Raw genomic sequence first — 9,448 nt, 5'->3', positions numbered from 1 at the left:
AACCAAAATGGCTATGCCAATTCATGTGACACAGCAGGTCAAGGCTATGTGGTAAATACATTCTTTGTACCTCTGTAATTGCTATCTGTTCTAAGATGTTGTCAAGCCATTTAGTAACGAGAATAGTACACATCTGAGGAACTTGTGATTCTCCCCATGGTAGCAGTTCTGAATTCATCAGTTCATTTGGGGGGATCCTCAGGGAAAACTGATCTGAAGTGATATCAGATGTCACTCTTGTGTACTTTCAGTTGGGGTCCAGCTCTGCCCATCACCCACATATGCCTATGTACATATTGGTAGTTGCAATTGCTGGATCAGTTTTGTCCCCCGGCCCATCTCTTACATAAATAAATTAATGTTACAGCCCTGCCCACTAAAGCCCACCACACTCAGCCATCACATATATCAGTAGGAGCTGCAGCCTGGTTGGATTGACCCCCAATAACCTGCACTAGACCTGCCCCTAGCCCTGGTTCCTCTGCTTGCCAGTATGTGCAGCAGACTGGTTTAGTTTGTCCCAAATCCCATTCAGCTTTCATACTTGTCAACAGGCATTGAAACCTACCTCACCCTAACTAACCCCAATATCCAGCCCACACTCAATCCTGCAGGTGCCAATGCTGTCCGGTCAGGTCCATGCTCAGCAGTGGGACTTGCAATCCATAAAAGATGTGCTCACAGTTTCCATACTGGGCCCACATCCAATTCCAGTTCTTACACTTTCTAGGTGATTCTGCCTGCAGTCCCAGCACTTGCCAGTGAATGCTGCGCAAAGCCCAATGAGCTTGTGCTTACTCTGGATTATGCAGACCACACGCAGATCATCAGGCATTGTAGCCCTGTCTTTCCTGAACAATTCCAGTTTCACACTCACCAGCAGGAGCAGTAGCCCAATAGAGGATCCTCCTGTAGCCCTCTTCCAGGTTTACCACCCTCCTCCCTTCCAGTCTCACTTGTGTTGATGGGTGCTGTGGTCCAGTCTGGTATGGCCCACCTCAACTTGGCATTTGCTGGTGGTTGCTATAGATTGGGTTACCTGGCATACCCAGCGTCTAGCTCATGCTGGTGGGTACTGCAGCCAGCCCCAAGTCCCAGCTCTAATATGAACTGGCTGGTGTTACAGCCCAAGCAGACCTGTCCTGCACCCCGTCCTGGCTCTCAAAACTGCAGCAGGTATTATGAACGAGTCCAGCCTGCCCTGCCCCTAGACTTGACTCACACGTAAGACAGTGGATACCATAACCTTGCCTTTTCTGAACTGTTCTCAGCCTCAATTTTTTGCACTCACCTGAATGGATTGTGTCCTGACAAAGGCATCCTCTGAGCATTCATATCAGGTCTCTTTCCAGTTGCAGATCTTGAGCACACCAGTGGGATCATGGCCCAGACTGTCTTAGTCTATCTCCTGTACTGGTAGCAACAGGGTCCTTGCCCAACTGGCCCCGACCCATTCCAATTCTTACTGTTGGGTGCTACAGCCCAGCCACACCTGGTCCATACCCAGACATAGCTCTCAAGTGGTTCAGTGGGGACAGAGACCTAGCTCAGCCCATTCTATGCCCACACTGGCTCTCACGAGCATCAGTGGGTGCTAGAGTCTAGGCTAGACGTGGAACACCGCAGACCCAGTCCAGATCCATGCTGAGACACTCTAGCCATGTCCAGCACAGATCACAGCTTCCATTCTGACTCATGCTCAAAGTGGGGGCCAACACCCAGCAAGAGCTTCCCCTTAGCTTCCCAACTCGGCCTGTCTTCTGCCACAGATCTTGCATATGCCAATGTGCCGTGACCCAGCTCAGCATGCCCATCCCCCATCTTGGCCTTTGACATTGGATGGTGAAGCTTGACCTGTCCTAGCCCCTCCCTAATCCCAGTTCTCATTGATGAGAGCTACAGCATAGCCCTGCCCAGTCTGCTTCTATCCCCGGCTCATGAATCCTGGAAGGTGTGATAGCTTAGCCTGGCATGACCTATACTGCAGCCTGGCTCCTGCACATGCCAGTGTGCTAACTTCGGCCAAACCCTGCCAAGTCTGCCCCTCTCCAGAACCAACCAACGGACTTGCTCATAACAGGTGGAGCTACCTTGCCAGGCCTGACTAACTCCCAGGCCTGAATCACACACTCAATCGCAGAAGCTACGGCCCACCATGTGAATTTTTCAATTCCCCCCATGAGGCCCATTCCCAGACCCAGACCTCACATATGACTGTAGATGCTAGTCCCTTACCCAGCAGAATCTGCTCCCTCCATCCTGGCCTTTGTATGAGCTGGTGGATGCTGTGGCCTAGCTTGTCCCACACCTACTTTTTAAAAATTTATTTATTTATTAGATTTTTTTTGGAGGGAGAAGTGGGGGAGTCATATATACAGAGAGAAGGAGATATCGAGAGAAAAATCTTCGGTCTGCTGCTCACTTTCCCAAGTGACCGCAATGGCCAGAGCTGAGAAGACCCAAAGCCAGGAGCCAGGAGCTTCTTCTGGGCATCCCACATGGGTGCAGGGTCCCAAGGCTTTCGACGGCCCCAAGCAGAAAGTTAGATGAAAAGTGGAGCAGCCAGGACAGCAGCCAGGAAGAGGAGCAGCCAGAATAGACTCCTGGCATCTGCAAGGTGAGGACTTTAGCCACTAGGCTACTGCACTGGACCCCCCAAATCCTGTGCTTCTGTGTGTCTGTGGGTGCTGCAGCCCTGACTAGTTTTGCCTGTTCACAACCCCAGGACCCATGAGTGTCAGAGGGTTCCATGGTCATGCCTCATTCAGCCTACCACTACATCCAGCTGTTAAGCAAACCAGCAGAAATTGCAGTTCTACAGGGATGGACCCATGTATCCGCCACAGAATCTACCCGCAGATCTGGTTATCTTGCATATGTATTGGTTAGTGTCGTGGTCCATTCTGATGTTACCCATTCCCTGTTCCCTGTTATTTCACTAGCCCTGCCAGGTAAGCTCCTAGCCCTAGCTTTAGCGTGCACTGCTGAGTGGTGGTCATCTTTGATCCATGCTGACTAGCTCAGTTCATGTCTATCACAATGGCTGGTGCATCTGTCTGACCCATAAACGTCCTGCAGCTTCCTCCTTCTGCAAACTACTCAAGCTCAGCCCCCTTGTTTACCTGCAATATAGTGGCCTTCTCTCTCTCTCTCTCTCTCTCTCTCTCTCTCACACACACACACACACACACACACACATATGCATGAGAGTTCAAACAATTTGTGGAAAATGCATTGCATAAAAAAACTTTTCATGGCTTAAGAAAAAATTTCTACCTGACTAGGAATACATACTTATGTATATATGCAAACATACTTGTAACCACTAATCAAATCTGCACCAAATTATTATACATCATTTTGAAATATGTGAAAACTTAGCAGTGCATTCCCTTAGAACAATGATTTATAAGTTCATTAAAATTTTTTGGATAGGCCCCAGTGCGATGGCCTAGCGGCTAAAGTCCTTGCCTTGAAAGTGCCAGGATCCCATGTGGCTGCTGGTTCTAATCTCAGCAGCCCTGCTTCCCATCCAGCTACCTGTTTATGGCCTGGGAAAGCAGTCAAGGATAGCCCAAAACCTTGGGACCCTGCACCTGCGTGGGAGACCTGGAAGAAGCTCCTGGCTCCTGGCTTTGGATTGTCTCAGCTCTGGCCATTGCGGTCACTTGAGAAAGTAAGCCAGCAGACAGATTTTTCTCTCGATATCTCCTTCTCTCTGTATATCTGACTTTGCAATAAAAATCAATAAATTGTTTAAAAATTTTTTGGATCATATGGGAATTTTAATAAAGTATGTTTTAATTTTATAAGTCTCTAAAATAATTTAGAGATCGATTTATGTGACAAAAGAAAGTTTTGCTTTTCTGAGAATAGTCCAAAACCTAGGGCTAAAATGTATTTTATGAGTAATGTTTTATAAGTCTTTATGAAAAGGCTTATTTATAGATTCTAAATATTCACAAGTTACAAATCAGCTTGATTACTTGTTAGAATCTGCTTTGAATTTTGATGATACTAGGATTCGATAGAGGTGAGACAGCATTTATGAAATAAAACTGATTGAACATAGTCATTTATGAAATAAAACGGAATTACCTGAAAATCAGTGGAGAAATTTTAACTCACAGCTTGCAACTTCCTGAACAGCTTGAGGAACTCTAAATGTGGGTTCTTTCTGCCCTCTGGTGGTCATATCCTAAAGTACAGTCAAATGTATGAAAGGGCAGTGAAACCAGTCCGCATAACCCAGGCAGGTGAATCACCTTGCCTCTTTGGGCATTTGGACAATTCACCTCAATCAACTTCCTCATTTAAATTGTACAACACGGTTTCCTAAACTCTTTGTAAGAGAGCTCAACACATCCAGTTTCAATGTATGTGTGAAGATTGTGTTAAAAGATGCAGTTATTTTTATGTTAATGTTAGTAATGATAGCTATATAAAACTTAGAAGTCAATTATCACCAGTTCTCACCTCCACATCAGAGGATAGGTATTCTCTTTAAACATTTTATTCAGATCTAAGGAGGGGGAGGGAAAAAGAAAGAGACCTCCCAACAGCTGGTTCACTCCTTAAATGCCAAGAGCAGTTAGGATAGACTAGGCTTCACCCAGAGCCCAGTACGTCCGTTTGTGTCTCCCTCCCTCTTGAGAGACAGGGGCCAAAGCACTTTGGCAACCGACAGCTTCCTTCCCGGGCATATTACCATTTAATATGTTTATCTTCCTGTGTTGTACATGCACAAAGATGTATCATGTGGTTCCTGCTAGAATTTCTAGTTTCCCAACTAAACGTGTGTGTTGCAGAAAAGTGTTTAAAAGCACGAGTCTGAGGCCTGCTTTGTGACACAGTAGGTGCAGTCGCTGTGACAGCGGTAGCATCAGTGTAACTAATAGCATCCTGGCTGCTCCACTTGGCTCTCAGCTGCCTGCTGGTATGTGAAGTAAATCTACAGACAGTGACGAAACTGCCAGGGCCCCCGTTGTCTATATGCAGAGCAAATACGATTCCTAACTTCTGAAACAATAAACATTATAAGTAATTCCATTGTATCAATGTTTTCTGAAACTTGGAGCAAAAAAAAAATCTCAATTTTTATAGCGTTGCATTAGAAACATGCACCTAGACCATGGTATAGCTGAAGAGAAAATTGGTCAACTGGAAATCCATTGATGAGGTGCACATGAGATGTTACAATATCCTCCCTACACAGGAGAGACAAATTGCTGAAGTTTTAAGAGTGTGTAAAAAGTGAGAAAGTGTGATGTGAACGGTTGTTTTTAAAGCTATTCCTTTTAGATTTTGAGTTGCAAATAAGGAGATTGGGTTTAACTTAGCTGATGGTTATAATCAAGATACTTTGGCTTTGAGGTTTAGATTTCTTTTGCCACATTTTTTGCTTTGTTGCGTTGTGTTAATGGGGTATCTGAGTAAATTTATGTACTGAGGAGACCTATTCACTAAGAGAATACGAGACGTGAAAAAGATATAAGATGTAATTAGTAGACATGGAAGCCAGAAGGAAGAGCCCGGGAGGAGAGTTGGAAGGTCAGACCTCCATCATGAAAAGCTCATGACAGTTGCAGTGTATCCTGTGAATCCTTGCCCAGAGTTATCACGCTAATTACTTCTGCATAACCCAAGCCTTTCGACAGAAATTCAGCCTTTATGCTTTCATTTCTCCACAAACCAACACCCTCAAGACTGGAATGAATGAACATTTGGCACAGGGGATAAAATAATCGGGACACTTGTATTCCATGGTGGAGTGTCTGGGTTTAAGTTTTGTCTCTGATCGTGATTCTAACACTCTGCCCTTGCACACCTGGGAAAGCAGCAGGGGATGGTGCAAATCCTGGGGACCCTGGAACAAATACAGGTGACACAGATTCAAATATTAGTGTCTGTGTCACTCTTTCTGCCTTCCAAATAAGAAGAAATATACATATATATAAGTATATATATATTATATTAAGTATAAAGGTATATATTTATATATCATAACACATATATAAAGTTTCATGAGAATGAAGTAACAATACACATAATAACATGATTCACCTGCAACTAACATTGAAAGAGACAGTCAAGGCAAGAAGTCCTGTACTTTCCTCTATCCAAACTAACCACCTCCAACATAGGCGGGTCATCTCGTATCTTTTGCTCCTAATGCCAGTGCCTAATTCAATGGCAAGGACACTAGTTACAGATGACTGTCACTTCTGATTTGTGAAATACTATTTAGTCCAGTACTATTGAGTCTAGATTAGTAAAATATACATTATTTGAATTTATATTGGAGCAAGTCACAGGGCTAAAGGTGACAAAAATATGATGCCATATTAGCTGTACCCTGGGGGTTTGCTTTATAAGAAAGGCAAAACTTTACATGTATGACTTTACTTTCATAAATGTGTCACATTCATACAGTATATTCATATATACCCATATATATGAATATATATAAATATATGCATATATTCGTGTATATATATGAATTTATATATATATACTATATATGAATGTATTTCCCATCATAGTAAATACAGGAGAATCATTTGATTGTTACTGTAGACTAGAGATTTTTCCAAAATGCTTCAATTATGCCTGCAGTGAATTTCTCATAGCTGTTTGTCCTGGACCTTCCATATTTTTCCAGTGGAAATGTAGAAGCCAGAACCCTCAAACACAGGCAAAACGGTGTTGCTAATTGTTCCACTCTCTGCCCAAATCAAATTCTCTGATTTGTTGACCTTATTTTCAATGTACCTATTTCATGTATATGGGAGAAGGAGATTGTCAGGGTGCACAGGGAAGAAAATCATTATTCAACATTGGGGTTTTGTATTTACTTTGATTTCCAGAGTTTTCATTTCAATAAATGAACCTTTACCCAAAAATCACATGTCTCCTTGTGGGTCCTTTACTAAAATGTATACATTATCTGTGTGAAGACTGCAAAGCAAAGTAAGAGTTCAGCACGATAATACCAAACTTGAGGCTCCTGCATCTGATACCACAGGTACGGGTTTGAGTCCCAGATCCAGCTCCTGACTCTTGCTTCATTTGAATGTGAGCCATGGAGGGTGTGAGGGGATGATTCATGTAGTTGCCATGTGTCAACAGCAACAGTTGGGTTGCTGCATCCCAGGTGGGAGATGTGGAGGGGATTCCCAGTCGCAGGCTGTACCTGGGTCCATTTCAGTGATGGAGTGCATTTTTGGAGCAAATCAACAAATGGAGGTTCTCTACATTCAGTTCTATTTAAACATCCATCATTCATATCATGGCCATTCAAATAATTAGTTATTTAACTATGAGTGTACCAAGTATTTATGAATGAAACACTTATTTGTGAAGACTAAATAGACATGAAGGTGCATCTACCCATGAACCAGAAGACTCATTAAAGGTGATAACATCAAACCCCTTCAAAGCTGACTGACAGATGTATTGTAATTTGAGACAGAATATTTGTTTTAAATAAGAACATATATAATATTTCAAAAATTTATTGAAAATTTAAAGAGAGAGAATAGCTCAACCGATTTTGCAAATGAGAGAATGAAGTAGAAAGGCCATGTATCTGATATAAGGATTCTACAAAGAAGCAGGGTCCTAGTCAGTGCAGAATTAGCAAAACTTTAGACAAATGAACCAATGGAACTGATTTCAAGCAAACAAAATAGTAGCAGTAAAAAATGCTCAGCAAATGAACTGTCATTTGTTGTTGATAATGATAAAAACAGTGCAGTGCTTTGCAGAGATAAATGATTATGCAGGGTTTATTTCTATTTGGATACTGTAAAAACATAAATACACATTTATACCATTGTCGTATTTAACTCTTCTGATCTTTATTTTAATAAACTCTCTTAACAACAAACATATACATAGACTGACCCCTCAGGAATTTGGATAGTTAAAAAAAAGGTTGCCAAATTTTCAGAATTAATGACAGCATGCTCATTGATAAATTGTCTAATTTACATGTCAAAGTCTGTGCTATCCATGAGATCCCAGCTCATTTGCTTCAGCTTTGCATGACACATTTCAGGAAAATTTTAAAACACATTCACAAAAGACATGGTTGGCACACTTTCACGTTCTCTCAGTAGAGCTGAATTCATAATACAGTCACTTTAAGAATTCAGTTGTATCAGCATGTTTCCAAAAGATGAAATTCCAAAGCTTTAAGACTTACATCTGTGTTGTAACGAAAATATTGTGGGAGAAGTCTTGCTGGCTATGCACACTCTCAAACTTTCTGTTGTATGATTTGTGACAATTTCCATCTCAGGGCACATTTGTGAGTTAGAATACTTGATGTGATGAAGCAAAGCAGAACAACATCCTAAGCTGATGAACAACTGTATAATGAAATTGTCCAAGAATTAATTGCCACTGCATAAATTATTAGCTGTTTGTGTAAGTAAACAAAAAGTGCTCTTTTCAATTACATTTTCCAAGAAAAAAAAACTTATATAACTACTCCATACATTTTTTTTTCAATTATTTTGAGGGTAAATAAAATATAGTCACACATATCATCATTTTTGAAAAAGGTGGAGCTTGGGCCCGGCGCGGTGGCGCAAGTGGTTAAGTCCTCGCCTTGCACGCCCGGGATCCCATTTCCCTTCCAGCTCCCTGCCTGTGGCCTGGGAAAGCAGTTGAGGACGGCCCAAAGCTTTGGGACCCTGCACCCGCGTGGGAGACCCGGAAGAGGCTCCTGGCTTCGGATCGGCATAGTATCACTTGGGGAGTGAATCATCGGATGGAAGATCTGTATATCATAAAAATTTTTGAAAAAGGTGGAGCTGTTGGGAAAATTTCCTCAAAGGTTTACAATTTCTGAAATCAAAAGCAGAAAGATTTGCAATTTGTCATTGAATCCCAATAGAAAATGTTGTGTATGTATAGATGGACTTTACAATGCTTATTAGGAATTTAAATTGTTGTTAGGTTCACTAATCAGAAGCCAAAACCCTTTATGATCCGTTTACCAATTGTGACTATGACAACAGATATTAATGTAATCTGGGTTTTCACATTGTAGGCAGAAGAGAGGTGCTTGATTTTACCCGATTTTTTTTTTTTTGGAGCTATTTTTCATCTTCTCTGACTCAGTGGTCACAACGAGCTGATGGATTAAGTGGTTGTTTCTATAATCTCACACTTGGGTCATAAATGTCTTATGGTTTTTTAGGCACTTGGTGAAATGACAGACTATCACGAGAAGCAGAGGCTGTGACATTTCCCCTGTGAAATAAATGTTACCTACGGCAGTAGTTGACATTTCCAGCTTTTTGTGTGAATGTCAAGCACTATTTGAAATCACTTTCCCACGGAGGTGCTTGTACCTTGGCATTGGGCTTCAGGCCAATATCGCTTGTTCTCATACTGTTAGATGGATTAGTTCCTCATGGATTGGGCGCAGCAACAAACT

Source organism: Ochotona curzoniae, unplaced genomic scaffold (genome assembly GCF_017591425.1).
Source record: "Ochotona curzoniae isolate NIBS_2020 unplaced genomic scaffold, NIBS_Ocur_1.0 patch374, whole genome shotgun sequence".
Classification (NCBI taxonomy): Eukaryota; Metazoa; Chordata; class Mammalia; order Lagomorpha; family Ochotonidae; genus Ochotona; species Ochotona curzoniae.
The sequence above is the reverse complement of the archived record's forward strand: the minus strand, read 5'-3'. Positions refer to the sequence as shown.